Below are 21,841 nucleotides of genomic sequence, written 5' to 3'. Positions count from 1 at the left end.
GGTGGAGCCACGAACAGAGAAGGGACCTGGGTTAGTGACACCCAGGAGTCACACCTCAAGAGTCTTGCAATGCTCCTGTCCAGCCAGTTACGAAAAAGAAAATTCATTTCCTGCAGGCTTCTTATGTCAATTAAGAGAGATGAGGCCAAGCTACCTGAACCTACGCCATTAGATTACATAAGATCACTGCATATAGGATCAGAAACTACCTGGATCGTGCCTGAAATAGGAGCTGAATATTTATCCACCCAGGATTTGAGGATTTCCTTACTGCGGAGAATAAAACCATCCTGGAATCCAAACAGGGGGTGCTTCACCACAGAGCTCCAGCCCCAGCCCTTTTTTAAATTTTTGTTTTTTTTTACTTAGAGAAAGGCTTTTGATAAACTGCTGAGGGCCTCACTAAGTGGCTGAGGCTGGCCTCCACCTTGCAATCCTCCTGCCTCAGCCTCTGGAGCTGCTGGGATTCCCTCTAAAATGTTTTTCATCGATGTGAACAACTTCTAAAATGTTTTAAGGAAACTCTACTTACCAAGATACATTTTTTTTCCCCAATGCGATACACATGTGCTGTGGACTACGATTCAGCCTTTAAAAGGAAAGAAATTCTTGACATAGGCTACGACAGACGAATCTTGAGGACATGCTGAATTCAAGAATGAATCACCAAAGGATAACTATGATAAGCTTCTATTTATCCAGGTTCCCCTAGAATAGGTACATTCATACACAGAAAGTAGAACCGAGGTTCCTGGGTGTGGGGTGAGGAGGGAGAGATGGAGAGTCATTTTTTTAAGGAGTACTCAGCTTCTGATCGGGGGTGGTGAGGAAGTTCTGGAAATGCATTCTGGCGATGGATGGCTGTTTGGTTGGTCAGTTTCACACGACTATGATGAAACGCCTGAGATAAGCAACTTAGAAAGACAACAGGTTTATTCTGGCCTAGAGTTTGGGAGCTTCCAGGCCATGATTGGGTAAACCAGATGCTTTGGGCCTCTGGTGGACATGCTGGGTGATCACTGCAGGGGGACAACGCTGCCGTCCCCCGACTTTCCCCCTTCTGGGGCACCCTTCTAAAGATTTTCCCAGTGGCCTCACCTAGAGGTCCCACCACCTGTGAACAGTCCCACCTGGGATCTTGTCCCCAACTAAATCCGAGTGAAGAAACTGGTGTCACCCGCAGGAGAAACGAGCCCATCTCATGTGGCTTCCTCATTCACCCAGGGGGACATCGTGGGCCATCTCTCCAGGGAAAGGTTCCCACCCGATGCGACCCTCCCCGAGATCCTCCGTTGGAAATGGAGGTCACCATCCACCCACTCGCGGATGGCCCAGACTCAGGGGGACAGCCACCACCAAGAAATGCACAGACCAGAGCAACAGCAAACTGACACCGAGCAGAAAGGGGACAGATCGCGCCCTATTTGGGACACAGGACGCTCAAGAAGACATCGATGGCACATCGGGAACTTGGAGCTTCTACGTTTTATCTGGCAACGCGACCCTGAGCCATGCCCACCCACTCAGGTCATCCGCGCTTTTTGCAATCTTAGAAGATCAAGTAAAAGATCTGTTACCTTAACAGGCCACAGTTCCAGACGCTCTTTGAAACCCGTGTCCTCACCCAGCTCGGGCCTCCACGGGAGTCCACCAAGGCACGCCCCAAAGCGCGGGAAGACCGTGCGCAGGCGCAGAGTGCTCCGAGAGGGGTGTGTGTGGAGGCGTGCGCAGGCGCAGACTGGCCCACAGGACTGGGTTGGCGCGAGGAAATCAGCGCGGGAAGGCACTGAGCAAGCGCAGAGCAGCCCGTGGGACTGGAGGGTGGCACGGAATCAGAGCGGGAAGGCGTCTGCGCAAGAGAAGAGCAGCACGTGGGCCTGGGTGCGAAGAAACGGCGCGGGAAGCCACTGCGGAAGCACAGAAGGGCCCACAAGACGAGGTGGGTGAGAGGAAATCCTGGGGGGAGGCATGACGCAAGCGCAGAGCAGCCCGTGGGCCGGGATGTGAGGAATCCACGCGAGAAGGCTCTGAGCAAGCGCAGAGCAGCCTGGGGGACTGGAGGGTGGCGCGGAATCAGAGCGGGAAGGCAGTGCGCAAGCGCAGAGTAGCACGTGGGTCTGGGTGCGCAGAATCAGAGTGCGAAGGCCCGGGCGCCAGCTCAGAGCAGCACGTGGGACTGTGGGTGCGAGGCATCCGCGCGCGGGAAGGCACTGCGCAAGCGCAGAACGTGCCGCGCAGCGGAAGTACGTGGCCTGGGGCCCCATCCACAGCTGTCTTCCTCGAGTGGCGGCCAGCACCCTCCCTCCTGCCCAGCGGGGCACTGGTCCTCACGCCGCCTTCCAGTACCGTCTATTTATATCTCTGGGCCCACACAGGCCCTGATTGGGCAGTGCGGTCCCTCACGCCGTCCCGTCCGGTGCACGCCCGGCTCGGAGCGTCCGGCGACGTCCAGGCCAGGTCGCGGCGGTGCCACCACGGGCGGCCCCTGCCAGGGCAGCAGCTCCGTAAGTAGGGGCAGAGCTTGGGAAATGCGGGCCCGTGGACCAGCCCAGGGTGCGCTCCAGCAGGGCCGGGAGCCGGGCGCCCTTGCACTTGGCAGGGTCCCCGCTGCTGGAAGGCCACCGCCCTTGGGTCGCCATGGGGCCAGCTCCTGGCATCAGGCCTCGGCTGGGCATGGGCTTCCTCCTGGAGGTCATGGCCGCCCAGCCGGGGAGCCGTCTCTTAATCTTAGGGGGTGGGACGTGTCCTGAGGTCTGACTTGTGTCCTCCTGTCCTGCTGTCCTCCTGCCCTTGGCAGTCATTCTAGAAGCGAGAAGAATGCCTGGCGCTGGGAAAAAAAAAAAAAAAAAAAAAAAAAAAAAAAAAAGAATGGTTCGTTTAAATTCAATCAACGTGGAATGTCTCCCAGGGCAACTCTCTTCACTCTAAAGCCAGGAAAATAATTGCCCCGCATTCCCCCCCCCCCCCCGCATGATTCTTAAGGGGAACTAATAAGCTATGATGCATATTATTAAAGCCCTTTTGCAAAGTAGCAAGCGCTGCGAGATTGCAAAACACTGTGAACTCATCAAAGAAAAAAGGGAAACTTGTCCTATTTGTCTTTCTCGTCCCTGTGCATCGTGTGGGGGATGGATCATGGCTATTAAGTGAATCAAGTCGTTTTTATTTTATTTAATTTTTTTTTGTTTTGTTTTTTAACCCTCTACCTTAGTGGGAGGCTCCAAAGTACATTTTGGGTGGTGCAAGAGTCATTTTCTACCACGGCCTGCAAGTGTGGGATTGGGTGCAAGGGGATAAGGCAGAAACTAAACAGGATATGGGGCACTTAGGGTGTCAATGAGGGGTCCCAAACAAGTGGCTATAAAATAATCAAAATGGTCCAGGGGCCAGAAATCATAGGACACACTCAGAGTGGGATGCTAGGAACTGGGCAGTTGGAGAATGGACGGTCCATCTGCGAGGCAGCAGCTAGCTTTGGGGTGCTTGCATACTGTTGTCACTTGGGAATGAAGGGCTCATTGTTGGATGATCTTTTGTTTTTTCAGTAGGTGCTGGAATGCTTCAACTTTGTGTGTTGACAACTCACTTAGACACACGTGTGTACGCATGCGCACCTGCTGGTTAGCAGCCAGTTTGTGGTCCCTAGAATAAGTAAAAGCTGTTTCCTAAAAGTGAGGTCCAAATCTCGAAAGAGCAGACGATGAATTTATTTTGGAGAATTAATTTTGAGAGTAGGAGTATAATGTACCTGTCATAAGGCATCAAGCTATAGGCAAAGGAATCAAGTTAATAATTCTGGATGATTTATTTAACTTGGAAAAAAGGATAGCACCTTGGATCGCTAAGCATGACTTATTTTGTATTTTTATTTTTATTTTTTGGTACCAGGGATTGAACCCAGGGGCTCTTAGCCACTGACTCACATCTCCAGCCCACTTTTTAATTTTTTTTTTTTTTTATTTTTAGACAGGTTCTTGCTAAGTTGCTCCAGGCTTCACTAAGTTGCTGAGGCTGGCCTCCAACTTGCAATCCTCCTGCCTCAGCCTCCTGGGCTACTGGGATTATAGGTATGTGCCACCGCACCCAGCAAGCAGGACTTTTATATGTAGAGAGAAATCTTCATGATAGTGGTTTGCTGACACGCACTTAGGCCTTTGCAACAGGTCATCATAAACCTGCAACCTGATTGATGCTCAACATAGCATTAATTTGATTGAACGAAACATATTGAGTAACTCTTAATGGCTAGGTATCATCTCAGAGCCATTAAGGATAAGAAAGTGATCAAGACATAGTCCTTTACCTTCCACGAGCTTCTCATTAAAAGGTGAGGGAGGCCGTGCATCAATAAATTATTTTTTGCAACATTTTTAAAATAAAAATACTATCATTTGGAGGCCGGTGAGGGTGGATAGGTTTTTATCTTTGCTGTGCATAATTCTTTTTTTTTTAATTGGTTGTTCACAACATTACAAAGCTCTTGACATATCATATTTCATACATTAGATTGAAGTGGGTTATGAACCCCCAATTTTACCCCAAATGCAGATTGCAGAATCATGTCGGTTACACATCCACAATTTTACATAATGCCCTATTAGTAATTGTTGTATTCTGCTACCTTTCCTATCCCCTACTATCCCCCCTCCCCTCCCCTCCTGTGCATAATTCGAAAAGATAGCAGTGCTTCATCTGTTTATTAAAAGCACTAACACTGTGGTATATATTTAAAATACAAAACAAGTTTCTCAATTTTCCTTTCCATAGGATTTTTTTTTTATTAGAGCTTCATGTTATACATTGTAGTTGGGTTCATTCCAACAAACTCATACATACATGGAATCTGATTTCAGCTTAGAGTCCCCCTTTCCCTCCTGTCCTTCCTCCCCCTCCCATTCTTCTCCCTATACTCTTTTTTTTTGCTTATCTGTTAATTCCTTTTGCTTTTATCTTAATTTTTATTTGATTGGTTCTCTATGCATAAAGGTGAAGTTTCCTGTATCATATTTATCACATGCACATAACATGATTTTTCTTTCTTTCTCTTTTGGGACTGGGGATTGAACCCAGAGGCACTCAACCACTGAGCCACATCCCAAACCCTTTTTTGTATTTTATTTAGAGACAGGGTCTCTCTGAGTTGCTTAGGGCCTCATCAAGCCGGGCACGATGGTGCACACCTATAATCCCAGAAGATCAGGAGGCTGAGGCAGGAGGATCACAAGATGGAGGCCAGCCTCAGCAACTTAGTGAGACCCGAAACCACTCAATGAGATGCTGTCTCTAAATAAAAATTTTAAAAAGGGCTGGGGGTGCTGGGGTTGTGGCTCAGTAGTAGAACACTTGCCTAACATGTGAAGCCCTTGGTTTGATTCTCAGCACCACATATAAATAAATAAAGGTCCATTGACAACTAAAAATATTTTATAAAAAAAGAGAGTGCTGAGGAGGTGGCTTAGTGGTTAAGCATCTCTGGGTTCAATCCCTGGTCCCAAAGGGGGAAAAATAATAATTATTATTCTTCATTCACATTCTACTGTTGCTATATGAATTCTTAAAACACAACTTTTTTGACTTTTTAATTTTGATATAATTCCAAACTTGCAGAAAAGTCCCAAGAATAATACAAAAACCTCCACCTACCCGTTACCACATTCACCAATTGTTTATTTTGTCAAAATTGACTGTTATCCTAGGTAATCACGTTCTGTGTCAGACTTGTTCATGGACACAAAATGTCTTGTCCAGTCTGCGTCAGACCCCCATGTGGATGAGATCTCCCCGTGCCACCCGTTGATCTCGTCTGTTTTTTTCCTATTGTGCAGAATTCTTTTGATGGAAATCCTGTAGTCTGTCCTGTTAATGGATATTTAGGTTATCCACACATTCTTGCTGCTATGAATTTAAACTAGTTTTATCTTCAGCCAAACATGGGGGAATTTTCATGGAAAAGAGGGCTTGGCCGTGTGTTTAGAAAAAAAAAAAAAAGCAGCAACTGAAAAGATAATGCAAAGATGATAAAATCAGACACTATGAAAGCAAAACATTTGTGGTATAAGGAAATTGCCTTTTTTTTTTTTTTTTTGCCCCACATTAAAATTTACAGCGGCCCGTTTCTCAGAACGCAATAGAATGGCCCTGGGTGTAACTGCATTTTGGACTGGCGAAGCAATGACGCTTTATTCTGTGGTTTGTATTTATCTCTGCTACTCATTTTTCCTCCATTATTATGGATACTATTATTGTGAAGGCACCAGCTCAGTCCTCTAGAAATTAGAACAAAGAATGACTTCCCACTGATATCCCTGCGAACATTTCTACAGTTTTCTTTTGCTGATAAAGGAGAATGCGCTCGTCTGCCCTCATTATGGGAAAAAAGTCGCTGTCAGCTCTCTGTGTAGGAGCTGTGCCTTTATCCGCAGTGCGTGGTACATGTGCCCAAATATTTTTATGATTTGAAAAGTGTTTGTGCAGGTTTTACCAAGCAACTTTTTTTAATATGTATTTTTTAGTTATAGGTGGACACAATATCTTATATTTATGTGGTGCTGAGGATGGAACCCAGTGCCTCCCTCATGCATGCTAGGAGAGTGCTCTACCTCTGAGCTACAGCCCCAGCCGTACCGAGCAAATGACGTATGGTACGTGCTGACCTTATTCAATTCTCCAAACTATTCCTGTTTTTTTTTTTTTCTTTTTGGGGGTACCATGGATTGAACCCAGGGGCCTTCGACCACTGAGCCCCATCCTCAGCCCTATTTTGTATTTTATTTAGAGTCAGGGTCTCCCTGAGTTGCTGAGGGCCTTGCTAAGTGGCTGAGGCTGGCCTCCAACTCATGATCCTCCTGCCTCAGCCTCCCAAGCCTCTGGGATGACAGGCCTGCACCACCGCACCTGGCTCTCCAAGCTTTCTTATAGAATCCTCAAAGGAAATTCCAGGTGAGAACAACTGTAAGAAGCATAATACTCTAAGTGGCATGAGCAGGGTCTCAAACCCAGACCTCAGTAGCCCCAGCCCACTTTCACGTGCCTGACCATGAGCCACACTAATCGCCCTCATTCTAATGGCTAGGAATGTCCCTTTGTCGGGTGCTTGGATGCCAAGACTAGTCTTAACACCCCGTTGCACAGATGAAGGAAGAAGGTCTAGAAAGGCTTTTAAAAAGTTCTTTTTTAGTTACAGTAAACAAGCATACAGTAAACAAGCATCATTTGGAGTTCATACCCAGAACTTTTTCATGTCGAGTCTCCCATGTGCCATGGCGATATAGTCCATGAGGAAACAAGGCTGAGATGTGTTTGAGGTCATAATGGTGACTGATTTAACTCCACAGACATTCCTCAGGATTTCTATCTGTAAATTCATTTGATCTGTAAATCCATAGCAATTAGAGTAGCTTTCAGGAAGCCTTTTATAAAAGGCAGTTGGATGGGGCACAATGGCACACGTCTGTCCTCCCAGTGGCTCAGAAGGCTGAGGCAGGAGGATGTCAAGTTGGAGGCCAGCCTCAACCACTTTTGTGTATTCAGAATGGTGGAGAGATACCTCAGTCTTGGCTTTCAGACTCATTATGTGGGGTGAGTTTTTGGTTTTGTTTTTACATTTTTGTGTAGAAAAAAACTTAATTTTTAAAAATTTATTGATTTATTCTAATTTGTTATATATGACAGCAGAATGCATTTCAATTCATAGCACACATATAGAGCACAATTTCTCATGTCTCTGGTTGTACCCAAAGTAGAGTCACACCATTCGTGTCTTCACACATGCACTTGGGGTAATGATGTCCATCTCTTTCCACTGTATTTCCTACACTGCTGCCCTCTCCCTTCCCCCCCCTCTGCCTTTCCCTATCTAAAGTTCCTCCATTCCTCTCATACTCCCCCACCACATCCCCCGTTATGGATCAGCATCCTCATGTCAGAGAAAACATTCAGCATTTGGTTTTTTGGAATTGGCTTGCTTCACTTAGCATTATCTTCTCCAGTTCCATCCATTGACCTGCAAGTATCATGATTTTATTCTCTTTTATGCTGAGTAATATCCCATTGTGTATATATGCCACAGTTTCCCTATCCATTCATCCACTGAAGGGCACCTAGGTTGGCTCCACAGTTTAGCTATTGTGAATTGTGCTGCTGTAAACATTGATGTGGCTGTGTCCCTGTAGTATGCTGTTTTTATGTCCTATGGGTATAGACTGAGGAGAGGGATAGCTGGGTCAAATGGTGGATCCATTCCCAGTTTTCCAAGGAATCTCCACGCTGCTTTCCGTACTGGTTGCACTAATTTGCAGTCCCACCAGCAATGTATGAATGCGCCTTTTCCCCACATCCTCACCAACACTTATTATTGTTTGTATTCATAATAGCTACCATTCTGCTGGAGTGAGATGCAATCTTAGAGTAGTTTTGATTTGCATTTCTCTAATTGCTAGAGATGTTAAACTTTTTTTCATATATTTTTTGATTGATTGTCTATCATCTTCTGAGAAGTATCTGTTCAATTCCTTGGCCCCTTTATTGATTGGGTTATTTGTTTCTTTGGCCCATTTACTCATTGGGTTATTTGAAAAAACTTAAAGTTTTGAGAATGAATATTTTCTAACCTGGATGCATAGAGAGCATGGGATAACAATCACGCATACACTCATGACTGTTGTAGGAATCAGGTGTCATATTAACTTACCAACTCTTTTGCTTACATTTTGCTCAAGGGTTGCTAAACAAACTATAACTATCCTAGAATTTCAACCCCCAAACACTTCAATATACCTCTCTTTTAAGAAGATATTTTAGCTGGGTGTGGTAACGCAAGCCTATAATCCCAGTAGCTCGGGAGGCTGAGGCAGGAGGATCAGAAATTCAAATCCAGTCTCAGCAAAAGTGAGGCACTAGGCAACTCAGTGAGACCCTGTCTCTAGATAAAATTCAAAATAGGGCTGGGGATGGGGCTCAGTAGTCGAGTGCCCCTGAGTTCAATCCCTGGCGCCCCCCCCCCCATTAAAAAGAAAAAAAAATAATAATAGAGATGTCCTGGGACAGCCCAGTCCCAGTTTGTTAGAATGTACCCAAAGTGCCATGGAACTGAAAATAGAGACAGAGCACAGACTGCAGTTTATTGGAGGACAGACTGACTGACAGAAACATGGTTCTGAGTGGTAGCAAAACTAAGAGGATCCATGGACTGTGGATCAAAGGAGAGACCTAGATATAGATTAGGACAAAAGTGACTTCAACCAAGCCAGAACGTACCTCTTTTAAGAGTCAGGCACATTCCCACCACCCAGTCGCCAATCCTAAAGGGCCACACTCCACCCCAGTGGTCTCGTTGACTTGTGGTGTGCTGGGACACTGTGTGGGGGGACACCAGGGATGCTCAGGAGCAAACATGGTGGCTACAGTTCAAGATGGCTGTGGGCAGGTCACGCTGGATGGCAATGACACGGTCCCCATGTCGTGTTCCTGAACCTGCGTGCCGCAGCCGAGGCAGAAGGTTGGGAATAAGGACATGTGAGCATGCCTTCCCTGAGGCAAGGTCATTGCAGTACATGGGGCAGGCCCTGAGCCGCCATCCAGCCATCCTGAGGACATCCCACCTGCCTCACCAGCAGGTGTAGCATTCACCAGGCAACACATGGGGAGCACTCAAATGGTCCCCACACGAACTTCTTGAGGAGAGTTGATCTCTCCTCGTTTTGCAGATGATGAAACAGAGGCTTAGCTTTAGGAATTGTAACCAGTGCCCAAGCATTTTCTCTGACTCCACGTGTACTCAGGCTTCCCGCTGCTGTCCAGATGGACCCGTCCCAGACAAAGTACCCCAAATGCAGCTTGACCTTGCTATCAAGGTGAAAGAGAAAAGCAAGCAAGCTTTGCTTTCAGAGCACAAAGCCCTTAATTTTGAATTCATTTTCATTGCCTCGATTTAGACTTGAAATTTTCTTCAAGATTGTGCATAAGAAAGGGATCTAGATAATAAGGTTCGCAGTCTCCATCATTTTGGACAAATTAGTGGTCTATTAATAATCCTGGTAGAAAAATATAACTGGGTAATATTTAAATAAATCAGAAAAAGACTTGCTAACTGTATTTCATTTGGTGGGAATGTGTAAAACATGATTTTCCTTCTGCATTCCCTATCTGCATGACAAAATAGGGACCTGATATTTTGAGGTAGCTGTCATTTAGGAGTAGGCCCTGGGCGTCAAACGATGAGCGTTCACAGTCCTGGGGCTCATGGGGCCTCTGCTAGAGATTCAGAGTTAGGTGGGGTGGGTTGGGCTAGGACCTGCAGCTCCTTCGGCCTCCTTGGATATAAGGTGGGTTGCTGGCGTCCTGTCTGGATAAAACCGCAATCACACATCATTCACACATTCACCCAGAGAATGTTTATGGATCTGGTAATCATTTCTCCATTTCTCATTTATAAATCATTAACCCTTTAGCCATCTATGATAGAATAGTCACATTTTAATCCCTCACCCATTCATGTGTTCATTCTTCTGGACACTGCTTATGGGCCGTCCGTTGTCGGATAGCCATGAGAGAGACATCAGGTAAAGGGTTAACGAAGAGAGACACAAGTCCCCTTCCTAGCTCTGACATGTAAAGAGCTTGGAATTTGTCCCTTCCATCCTTATAACAAGGAGTAGCTGGACAAACTGAGAATCAGTGACTTTTCTTATCCAATTGGGTATCTGGGTAGACGGACATGGGGCATTTGGAGAGATGGGCACATTCAGAAATGCCAAGACCAACCAATTTGGATTGGTTGGTTTGCATATGGGAAGTATTTTATGATCTCTATATGATCTTCGGAAGCTGTTTTAGTCCCACACTGAGAGTAATTCTCGAGAGCTGATGTGGGGTGACTTGCTAGGGGCTACTGGAGTAGTTTGAGAGAGAGAAAAACTCCTATGGGCAGCAGTATCAGAATACCCCCTTCCTTGGATCTTTCCTCCAGGATTTCACTTTAGAAGGCCCCTGGTTAGGTATGATCAGACATGCAGATGCAGAAATGCCTGTCATGAAGGAGGATGCTGACCCAGGTTCCTAGGGGTAGAGACCCAGCACACCACAAAGGACCACGCAGGGTAGCACCAGAGCAGCTCAGGAGACAGGGGAAGGGCAGGGAAGGCAGGGGCAACATCGAGAGCCTTTTCTATGGTTTCTGCAGGAAAGTCTGGGCCAGGCAGGGCAAGCAGGCGAGGGCTTGGTTCATTAATAATTTCTGCAGGCTTGCCGGTAAGGGGCTGCCCCCAGTTGCCTAAGTACCTAGCCTTAGAGTAATTAAGGCAGGGGGATAACTGCTTGGTTTGTGAGAACTTGATAAAGGTAATTGAAGGGTGGACTTTGGTGGGTTGGTTTGCACATGGGAAGTATTTTATTATCTCATATGATCTTTATTGGCCAGTCCTGGGAGGAACAGTGTCCCCAGCATTCACAAGGGCCCTGATATCAAACCATCATAAAATACAGACAATAAAAAGGCATGGTGAATACAAACCTCGCTTGGTTCTGATGATGAAGCTCTGAGGAAGAGCCCCTAACAGCTCTGGCCAGGTAGGAGGCAATTTATAATTGTGAAAGGCACCAGAGCTGTCTTCTCTGCAATAAAGGTTATTCTCCAGGAAAAAACAGAGTCCTACTCTCTACCTGGGAGTTCCTAAGTGAATCCCTCATCCTGTCTTTAAAGACTAAGATTCTGCCAGGTGCAGTCCAGGGGTGCAAAACCTGTAATCCCAGCAGCTTGGGAGGCTGAGGCAGGAGGATCATTGTGAGTTCAAAGCCAGCCTCAGCAACTTAGCAAGGCCCTAACCAACTTATCAAAACCCTGTCTCAAAATAAAATATTTAAAGAGGGCTGCAGATGTGGCTCAGTAGGTAAGTGCCTCTGGGTTCAATCCTCAGTATATAAAAAAAAAGATTCTCATAGTCAATAGGGGTCTGGGCTTCCAGACCCCTATTGGCTATGATATCAATGATAATGATAAAGGGATCAAACATCCAAGAAGACATTACAAGCCTACATGTGTATGCATGAAACAACAGAGCATCAAAATTCACAAGACAGGACAAGCACAGAGGCACACACCTGTAATCCCTGAGGTTTGGGAGCCTGAGGCAGGAGAATCATAAGTTCAAAGCTAGTCTCAGCAAAAGTGAGATGCTAAGCAACTCAGTGAGACCCTATCTCTAAATAAAATACAAAATAAGGCAAGACAAACACTGATAAATCTGTAAGGAGAAGTAGAACAATCCACCATTATGATTGGCATTTCAGTCTCCCTCTGTCAGTAATTAATAGACAATCAGTAAAGCTGAGAGATCTGAGCAGCACTGTCAATCAAATTGACATTGATAAAAGGTTCAATCCAACAGCAGAAGAATACACATTTTTCTCAAGCTCATATGGAGCATGTAGCAAGACAGACTACATTCTTGGAAAACATGTTACCAAACTTAAAAGAATAAAAGACATAGCGAATATGTTCTTATAATATAACAAAATTAAACTAGATATCAATAACCAATAATAATAATAATAATAATAATAATAATAGCTGAAACAATAGCTGAAAATTCCTCCAAATATTTGGATTAAGCAATAGACTTCTATATACCTTTCAGATCAAAGAAGCCTCAAAAGAACTCTTAAAATCTTTTGAAATGCACAAAAATTAAAATATAACTTATGAAAATGTGGGGGGATGCAACATATACATGCTGCGGAGAAAAAGTTATACCAGTAAGTGCATCTGTATCTTAATCAATCTTGTGTTGCTAGAACAAAATACCTGAGAGCAGGTGCTTTATAAAGGAAAGAGGTTTGTTTTGGCTCACTGTGTTGGGGGCTGAAAAGTCCAAGTTCAGGCAGCTATGTCTGGCGAGGGCCTCATGTTGCATCATAGCCTGGCAGAGGGCATCAGAAGGTGACCACATTGTGAGTACCTGTGGAAGAGACCAAAGACATGGGTGGCCTCACTTTTATAACACCCCATTCTCAAAGTCACTCATCCAGTTCCTTGAGACCTTGCTCACTCCTTTGAGATTGACCTTGTCCAAGGGTGGTGCCTGGGAACAGATTACCACATACTAGGCCCCACCTCTTAAAGGTCCACAACCTCAATACACCACACTGGGGATCAGTTCCAGTAGCACATGGGCCTTTGGGGACACACTCAAACCATCTCCAAACCATCGCCCTATGTTAGATAAAGGAAATATGGAAAGTTAATAGCCTACAGTTCCACTTTAGGAAACTACAGGGGGGGAAAGAAAGCAGATTAGGCTTCATCCAACAAAAAAAGGAACAAATTAAAATTAAGACAGAAATCATGGGAACTGAAAACAGGAAAACAGTAGGGGAAACCCAATAAAATCCATGTTGGTTTTTTAAAACCATCAACCAGATTATTCAACCTTTAGCTCAGGTTAAACAAAAAAGAAAAAGAAAAGATAGAGAAGAAAATGTGGATGCACCCTAAGACAAAGCTCATTTTGTCAGGAACCCCCCCGGGAAAGCGTGGTTCCTGCCTGTCGGGAAGAGGCCCACACTTGTCCCTTGACCCCCTCTTGGGCTGGCCTTTGTTTGGGTGGGGTCCAGGCCTCCCGGCAGCACTTGGTTCTGAAGGTGAAATTCAAAGAGGCCCCACAACCCGGGGCCCTCACACTTCTGCTTTCTGGTGTTGTTTTTCAGGCGGACACTGAGGAAAGGCGCTGGCCTGTCACACACACACACCTCCTGGCAGCAGGAAGTCCTCCAGCTTGCCCAGGCCTGTCTTTAGCTCTCTCTCCATTTCAGCAATTGGGTTTTTAAAGTCCTCTCTTCTGCACTCGGGCCTCCCTGAGTTCCATGCAGTCTGGTCTCCAGCCTGGGACCCTCCGGCTTCCTGTGTCAACCCAGGGAAGGAAGGTAGGTCCGATTGGCAGGAATCCAATCAGGAGGAGACCCCGGTGGTGGTGGTGGTGGGGGGTCTCAGGGCTCCTGTGGCTGTGCCCAGGAGGGGTCATGGTAGGTCACATCTGTGCCTGTGTGTTCTCCCCATGGGACATGTCCCTCCAGGGGGTTAAACCACTCTTCAGTCCCCGTGTATGACCTTTGCCCCTTCCTTAAAGCATTGGATACATATACCTGCCGGGTTTATGACAGAGACAGTTATACAATCTAAGCCACTCTCAGAGGCTTCTGGAATATTTTACAATCACGAATCTCCCATGATTATTTTTAATCGTTGGGGAAAAAAAATGAGTTTATATGTGCTCAGTAAAACCCTGGAGATGTCTTAGTACATGGCCAGGGTGTTCCTTTTGTTTAAATCAGGGAATTTGATTCTTGTGGCAGCCACAGGGTCCCCGTACAGCTGGTGCTAATGACATGGAGGGAATGCAAAAGTAAAAATAGGGTCTGGAAGCTGGAGACTTCTGCCCAGCCCCTGCGGATCAGACAAATGTTGTGTCTACTGACTGTGTCTCTGCTGACCGCTGCTTCCCCGCAAGGGTGTTGGGGCTTGGAGCAGGATCCAGGAGAGCTCTGTACCTTGACTGCCATATTTATCTTCCCTGGGTGCTTTGCCCAGGCAAGACAAGACCAGCAAGATCTAGCAGGCATGTTCCGCAGGAAGTCTTTAACTCACTGCTTTGCCAAGTGTTGGTGTCTTTCCCAGAGGACAGTGGCAATGAGGTGGCTCCCGGGACACAGTAGATGGTTGAGTTCATTGGGGAGATGCTCTTGCTTAGGATCCACACACGCCCCAGGCCACTGGCAGAAGCCTGGCCCTGTCCTCCTCTGTTCCACAGAGCGTGAGACAGACTTTGCTAAGGTATGACCTTGGCCTTGACCCAGTCTCCACTGAATTATTCACAAAGCCCAGCTCTTTTTAATGACTCATCGCCTGTGTGCCCCTCCCCATCCCCTGAGCCCACCTGTGTGAAGTGGGCTCTGCGTGGAGAAACTTCAGAGCCGGCACCCAGGTGAGGTGTCTACCTGGGTCCCCTGCTTCAGGCATGAGCCTGCCATGGATGACTTTCATTGTCCTCCCCTGTTCGCTTCTCTGCCCAGGGTAAGGGTCCTTATTGGGCTGGTTGCTTATTTGTAGCCAACTATGCTGAAAGTTCACACCCACCAGTGTGGACACAGAGGCATATCATCTAGCTTATGGAGCCTCCACTGTGGAGTCTGAGGAGGTCTGTAGGTTTGCTGATGCACGTCAGCCCTTGCATTTTCAGGGCTTCCAAGTTCTGAAGGTGCAGCAAACGAATTTGGTTTTGAAGCTTTGGTTGGCGTTTTCTTCTAGGGCAGCAACCCCTGTATTTCCAAATGACAGTGAAAGCCAGGCTGGCCACACCTAGCTTACTTTTTGTTTCTGGAAATGGGAGGTCTCTGTATTCTAAAGAGTCCCCTGTGCTTGCCTGTGGGTGCAGAAACAGGGGTGCACTCTGCAGAATGAACGAGAAGCATGATTACCTCTTGGGAGAGCAAGCATCAGGCCGGCCACAGGGTGGCTGGGGGCAGGCTCTGCAGGTGGTCTCCCAGAGGGCAATCCCACTTATCCACAATGAAATATCCACTAGGTAGGCCAGGGGCTAATGCAGGTTGAGTGTGTTCTGATTTCCATTCCTTCCATGTTGCAACCCCTGGTTTGTAACGACATGTTTGCATCTGCATGGTGAGACCCTGATACAGAAGGCTGTGAACACCCACCCAGGGCAGACTAGTCGAGGGTGGTGGTCTGTGGAAGCAGGTGCTGTGGGGGATGATTCCTGTAGCATCTCTCTTGGCTTGGTCATTTCTCTATAGCTAACCAGCCAATCCCTAACCAGCCCTGCAAGACTGATTCTGTCTCTTAGCTTGGGCTCATTCCTCTTTCTTATGAAAATTAATGTAACCCACAGAGGAAGTTTTTCCTTTTACCCAAATCTTGACAATTTTCTCAGCTTCAAACCCTGAAGAAAATTCCCAGACGCATCTGAACAGGGCTACTTTGCATTTGAGTGGCTGTGTGGTTTCAAGTATGATAAACCTAGATTTGCATCTTCCTGATTTTGTTTCCCTAAATGGTATGGATTTTTTTATTTTGCATATTATTCATGATGTTGGTGGTTTAGCAGTGTAGCAAAGCATTTGCTTATGACACTAAGGATCTTTGAAAACATGGCTTTGAATGGTCTGATAGTATCCTCTTAGATGCCTGTGCCATAACTAGCTTTTACTAATTCCTTATTTTTTAACAGCGAGGGTATTTCTAATATGCAGTGCAAGAGGGATGAGCGCTTGTATAAATAGATCTTTGTCCACGTCAGATTGTTTCCTTAAATTCTTGGAGGTAAAATTGTTACATGACAGGATGGCACACATCTCTTAATACACACTGGTATGGATTTATCAGATAATCATCTTCGCTGCTGTTTGCCCAGAGAACCTTTTACTTCTGCCACCATCTATATGATTTGAGGTACTCCTGTGGCCTAGAGATGGGAAAATGAGTCGCTTTCCATGGCTAAGTGCTGTTGGAAATGTTTGCTACAAGAAGTTAAGGGGCTGCGGATGGGGAAGCTAGCAGCTGCAGGAGCCATGCTTCAGTGGTCTCCAGAAAAGCAGAAGCCCCAACCACAGGTCTGAGGCCCTTAGGTAACAAGGACACACAGGGCATTCAGAAAAGGCTACAAAGGTTTCCTCTGCCATTTCCCGGTCAAGCTAGAAAATGCTGGAAATTAGACAGATTCAGAGAACAAGAATAATGTGTTTAGGAACATCGTCATAGGTGAGTGGTTCTCCCAAAACGTTGAAGCACAATGGTATGTTTTTGTGAATGAGATTCAGGGAAAGTGGGGGGTGCAGAAATTACTTAGAGTCAATGCTCACTACTTAGGACTTTCAGATTTACAAATTGATCTGTTCATTAATATGTACTTGAAACCCCCAAATCAAAACAGTACTTTTACCACTGTTTGTGTAAATGTGCAAGGTGGTAAAAAATCTCCTGACACACATGCTCAGGTTGAATAAGAGACGTTCTGCCTCAGGTTGTATAAAGGGACACTCTGCCTTCTTGTCTCAGCCATTCTGGTGTGAACAGGTGTCTCTTTGCCTGGTCTTTTTATGGCCCCTTTGGAGGGGGCAATTTTGTGCTTTCTGTTGGTGACTTCACCATGGATAATGGTCCCAAGCATAGGGCTAAAGTGCTGCGTCGGGTCTGAGATGTGCTTTACGGAATGAAAAGGTCAGCTTTATACATGAGTTGCAGTATTGGTGGCCATGAGTCCCCTATTAATATATCAACAATATATATGAAGTCATTTTTTACAAATAGAAACACACAGTTTATGAAAGGTCACATATTGATCAACTGATAAAAAGGTAACCAGCCAGCCGGGCGCTGTGGCACAGTAATCCAAGCAGCTCAGGAGGCCGAAGCAGAAGGATAGCGAGTTCCAAGCCAGCTTCAGCAACTTAGTGAGGCCCTGAGCAACTCAGAGAGACCCTGTCTCTAAATAAATATTAAAAAGGCTGGGGATATAGCTCAGTAATAAGCGCCCCTAGGTTCAATCCCCGGTACCAAAAGAAAATAAATATGTAGCTGGAGGATCCCAAGAATTTAACTTTGCATTTTCCTAAGGAGCAGTGTTCAGAATTTGCAGATGTGTTGTACATGCTATAGACCATAACTACCATGCATAACAAGAAACCGTTGTATTTTGTCTCGTGCATGAAATGAAAAGAGAATAGAACCCAGATTATCAATACTGAAGAAATGGAGAGAGGAAAAAATAGAGAAAGAAATGATACTCTGAGGCTTTATAAGTTATGATGTTAGTGACAGTGAATTAATCTGAACTTTGAGAATCGTCTTTCTTCCTGGTTGCCATTATCTGTAAGTGCTGGGCTCAAGATTGTGGCCCTTGCAGGATTTGGGGAGCCAGTCCTGTCCTCTGGTCTGAGACCTGGAGATGAAGGAAGATAGCATGAAGCTGGCCATATCCACACACTGGGCTCATGCAGCTTAGCTCTCCTCTTCCTGACCTCCGACTATCTTTCCTCACCTCTTCCATACCAGAAAGGCTTATCCTGGCTCTGCCAGGAGTGTTTTATCCTCAGTCCCCCTGGCTTTAGGTCTCGTTTATCAATAACTCCTTTATATATCAATCAAGCAATGTTTGCTTCTGTCACCCAACCCCATTGCACTTACTGTATTAGGTGTCTGTTGCTACCCAGCAAATTGCCCTGAACTTAGTTGATTAAAACTATAGCAATCATTTAAAGGTTGAGAGCATCTCATTCAAAAATCCAAAATTCAAAATGCTCCAAAATCTGAAAATTTGAGTACCGATATGACACCACAAATAGAAAATTCCATACTGTGAAATTCTGTATTATGCATAAAATTATTAAAGTTATTCTGTTAAACTACCTTCAGGTTATATGTATAAGGTGTATATAAAGCACAAATGAATTTTTGTGTTTATCTTTGGGTCTCATCCCCCAAAATTCTTCTTAGTTAGGTACATAAAAATATTCCAATTTTTTAAAAATCCAAAATCTGAAACAATTCCATTCCCAATCATTTTGGGTAAGGCCTACTCAACCTCTATTTTCTCTCATCATACTTGTGATCAGGTGTTTGAGACAGCTGGGCTGACTCAGGGTCTCCATAGGGCTGCAGTTACCTGGGCTGCAATCTCATTTAAAGGTTTGAGGGGGGCTGGAGGACCCTCCTCCAAGATAGTTCCCATGGCTGGCAAGCCCAGGCTGACTGTTGGCTGACGCCTCAGTTTCTTTCCACATGGGCCTCCCCAGAGAGCTGCTTGAGCATCCTTACAACATGGCCTCTGTCTTCCCCAAGGTTGAGCAATCCACTTGAATAGCCCTATTTTATCATGCTAGACGGAGGCTTTTATATGGATCAGCCTCAGACATTCCACACATCATTCTGAGGTCAGCCAATGGATGTGTGAGGGTGTGAACACCAGGTGAGGCTCACTGGGTGCCCTCTTGGAAGCTGCCTCCCAAAGAGACACTTGAACTCTCCAACAAACTTTGCAGGGTAGAGACCCATGGTGAAGGTAGCCTCTATTCTGGGGAGCAGGAAACAAAATGGTAAGCATATTTACTCTAATGGAATGTCAATTCTTGTGACATTGGAGAACACAGACAAGAAAATAAATGAAAAGTTATGACGTGAAGTGGGCCAGGGAGTGGGTGGGGCAGGTGTCTGGTGGGCCTGAGAAGCTGTGCTCCTATTCACTGTGTTGGCATTCATGCTGGCTATTCCTCTGCAGGAGATGGAGTCCCTTCTACTGGAGTTATGCATTCTGGATGACTTTGCACCTGCCTTTGGATCTGTGCCTCATCTACTTATAGTGCCCTTAAACACAGCAGCTCAGAGTCCGTGAGAAATATCATGCTCATGACAGCAGGTGTGAGGCTATGGCTCTCCATCTGTAAAGTGGCTCCCTGACAAGATAGAGCTTATGTCTCAATCTAAATAGGTTTTTAAGTACAAAGGTCAAACAGTCAACTTATTTCTGGAACTGGAGAAATGGACTCCTAATGTCCAGTGAGAAGATCCAGTGGTGTCAGTCGGTTGCAAAACAATACAGGGGGGTTGAAATAAAACACGTGGGAGACATGCAGGTGCTTATTAGACATAGAGGGACTCCTCGCCATTCACAAGAACTCATTTCCACAGGTTCAGGGTGGGCTGCTGGTGGGGCTGCTCAGGGCCAGGGCAGACAGAGCCAACCCTGGGAAAACACATAGGATTCCTTTCTAGATTTAACCCCTCGCAGTGTGTCATGTGTGGAATGAAGCCTGATTGGCACCCAACTGGCACAAGGGGAGTTTTTGTGGGAAGGAAGCACTGTCTCTGGTTGATCCCAGGCCTCTTATGAGCTGTCCACCATGGTCATGTGGGTGTGTCTTGTCTCTCTCTCTTGGACAAGTGCACGCGCGTGCGCGCGCACACACACATACACACTCACACACACACACACACACCCTCCTTCCAAGTGTCGAGTTTTCTATTCCTTTCTCTTCTGCATCTCACCATGAGCTAATCCTTCTCTATTCCACACTTCCACTCATGAGGTACCAATGGTCCTGGGCAACCTCCGTATTCTCTATTCATTGCTGACATACATTTATTTATTTATTTATTTATTTATTTATTTATTTATCTATTTATTTATTTATTTATTTATTCGTTCTTTAAGTTATACATGATAGTAGAGTCTATTTGGACATATTTATACAAACATGGGGTATATCCTATTCTAATTAGGATCCTAGTCTTGTGGATGTACATGATGTAGAACTTCACTGTGTTGAATTCATATATGAACAAAGGAATGTTATGTCCAGTTCATTCCACTGTGTTTCCTATTCCTATCCCCTCCCTTCCCTTCATTCCCCTTTGTCTAATCCACTGAACTTCTATTCTCCCCCTTTCTTTATTGTGTGTTAGCATCCACATATCAGAGAGAAACTTTGGCTTTTGTTTTTTTTGGGGGTTGGCTTATTTCACTCCAGATCCATCCATTCACCAGTGAATGTCATAAAGTCATTCTTATTTATGGCTGAGTAATATTCCACTACGTATATATAACACATTTTCCTTACCCATTCATCTGTTGAAAGGGCACCTAGGTTGGTTCCATAACTTAGCTATTGTGAATTGTGCTGCTATACACATTGATGTGGCTGCTTCACTGTAGTGTGCTGGCTTTAACTCCTTTGGGGTGTGTGTGTGTGTGTATGTATATATATATATATATATATATATATATATATATATATATACCAAAGGAGTTAAAAGTGGGGTGGGATAGCTGGGTCAAATGATGGTTCCATTCTTAATTTTTTGAGGAATCACCATGATTGTACCAATTTGCAGGCCCACCAGCTCATTGCTGCCATTTATTATGGTGGCTTTGGTATATTGCCTTCCCCTTTCACAGGTGAAGATCTGTGACACTAAGGTGCCCAGGTCACATGGAGCCGGGATGGGACACCAGCCTTTCCATGTCCCAGCCTCTGCTCTGTGCCTATGACCTTGCCTTCATCTGGGCCAGCAGGCACCACTCCCATGGGACTCCACGTCTTTCCAACCCTCCCCAGCCTCTGCTCCTGAGTGATGATGCTAACAAAGTAGATTAGGGTCGCTTCTCCATCTAATTTGTTGGTGAAAGAGCTAAAACCTAGAAGGCACACTTGAGATCTGTGGTCAGGCCACAACAGCTAATGCAGTGATTTCCAGGTGTGGGTATCTTTGTCCCCAAAGAAGGTTGGGTAATGTCTGGAGATTATTTTTGTTGTCATGACTGGGGAATGGGATTCTATTGGCATCTGGTGGGTAGAGGCCAGGGACATTCCTAAATAACTTGTAAACTCCAGTAAATCACACAGCCCCCTGACACACTCAGAGCCGAGAGTGGCCCAGCCCCAGTGTCAAGAGCAATTGGGTTGAGTGACTCTGCGCTAATTGCAACGAGGGATGCCAAATGAAAACAGAACCAACAGAGGGAGTGGTGGGGTGAATGCAGCTGCCTTACTATGTAAATAAAGGGTGGGGGACATGTTGTGACCACATGTGAAAGGGAAACTTCAACCTCCAGAAGCCCAGTGTAACTTCTGGGCCGCTGGGGCCATCCACGCCTGTGCTGATAGACCACCAGGCACAGACCTGGGAGATGATGGCAGTTAATGTCAAAGTTAGTGGCACTTTTTTGGCACTTTTTTTTGGTACTGGGATTGAACCTAGAGGCACTTTACCACTCAACTATATTCCCAATCCCTCTTTTTAAAAAATATTTTTAGTTATAGATGGACACAATAACTTTGT

General features: G+C 45.6%; 2 long non-coding RNA genes across 3 annotated transcripts in view; both read left to right on the top strand.

Annotated features, from left to right (window-relative positions):
• LOC308631778 overlaps positions 1-21,841 on the top strand; it is a 67,531-nt gene that overhangs the window by 40,853 nt on the left and 4,837 nt on the right. The window contains exon 2 of the long non-coding RNA XR_014018336.1: positions 13,702-13,917. This is a non-coding gene — a long non-coding RNA (uncharacterized lncRNA). The remainder of the gene's footprint in view (positions 1-13,701; positions 13,918-21,841) is intronic.
• LOC308631876 lies at positions 2,348-7,104 on the top strand. Of its 2 annotated transcripts, XR_014018366.1 has the most exons (5): positions 2,348-2,504; positions 3,967-4,067; positions 6,343-6,428; positions 6,519-6,641; positions 6,776-7,104. It is a non-coding gene; the product is annotated as an uncharacterized lncRNA (long non-coding RNA). The 2 variants fall into 2 exon arrangements; XR_014018367.1 differs by lacking the exon at positions 6,343-6,428 and having other exon boundaries at positions 2,357-2,504.

The sequence above is a fragment of the Spermophilus citellus genome (genome assembly GCF_964194105.1).
Source record: "Spermophilus citellus genome assembly, chromosome: 12".
NCBI lineage: Eukaryota > Metazoa > Chordata > Mammalia > Rodentia > Sciuridae > Spermophilus > Spermophilus citellus.
This window is presented reverse-complemented; position numbering and strand designations above follow the sequence as displayed.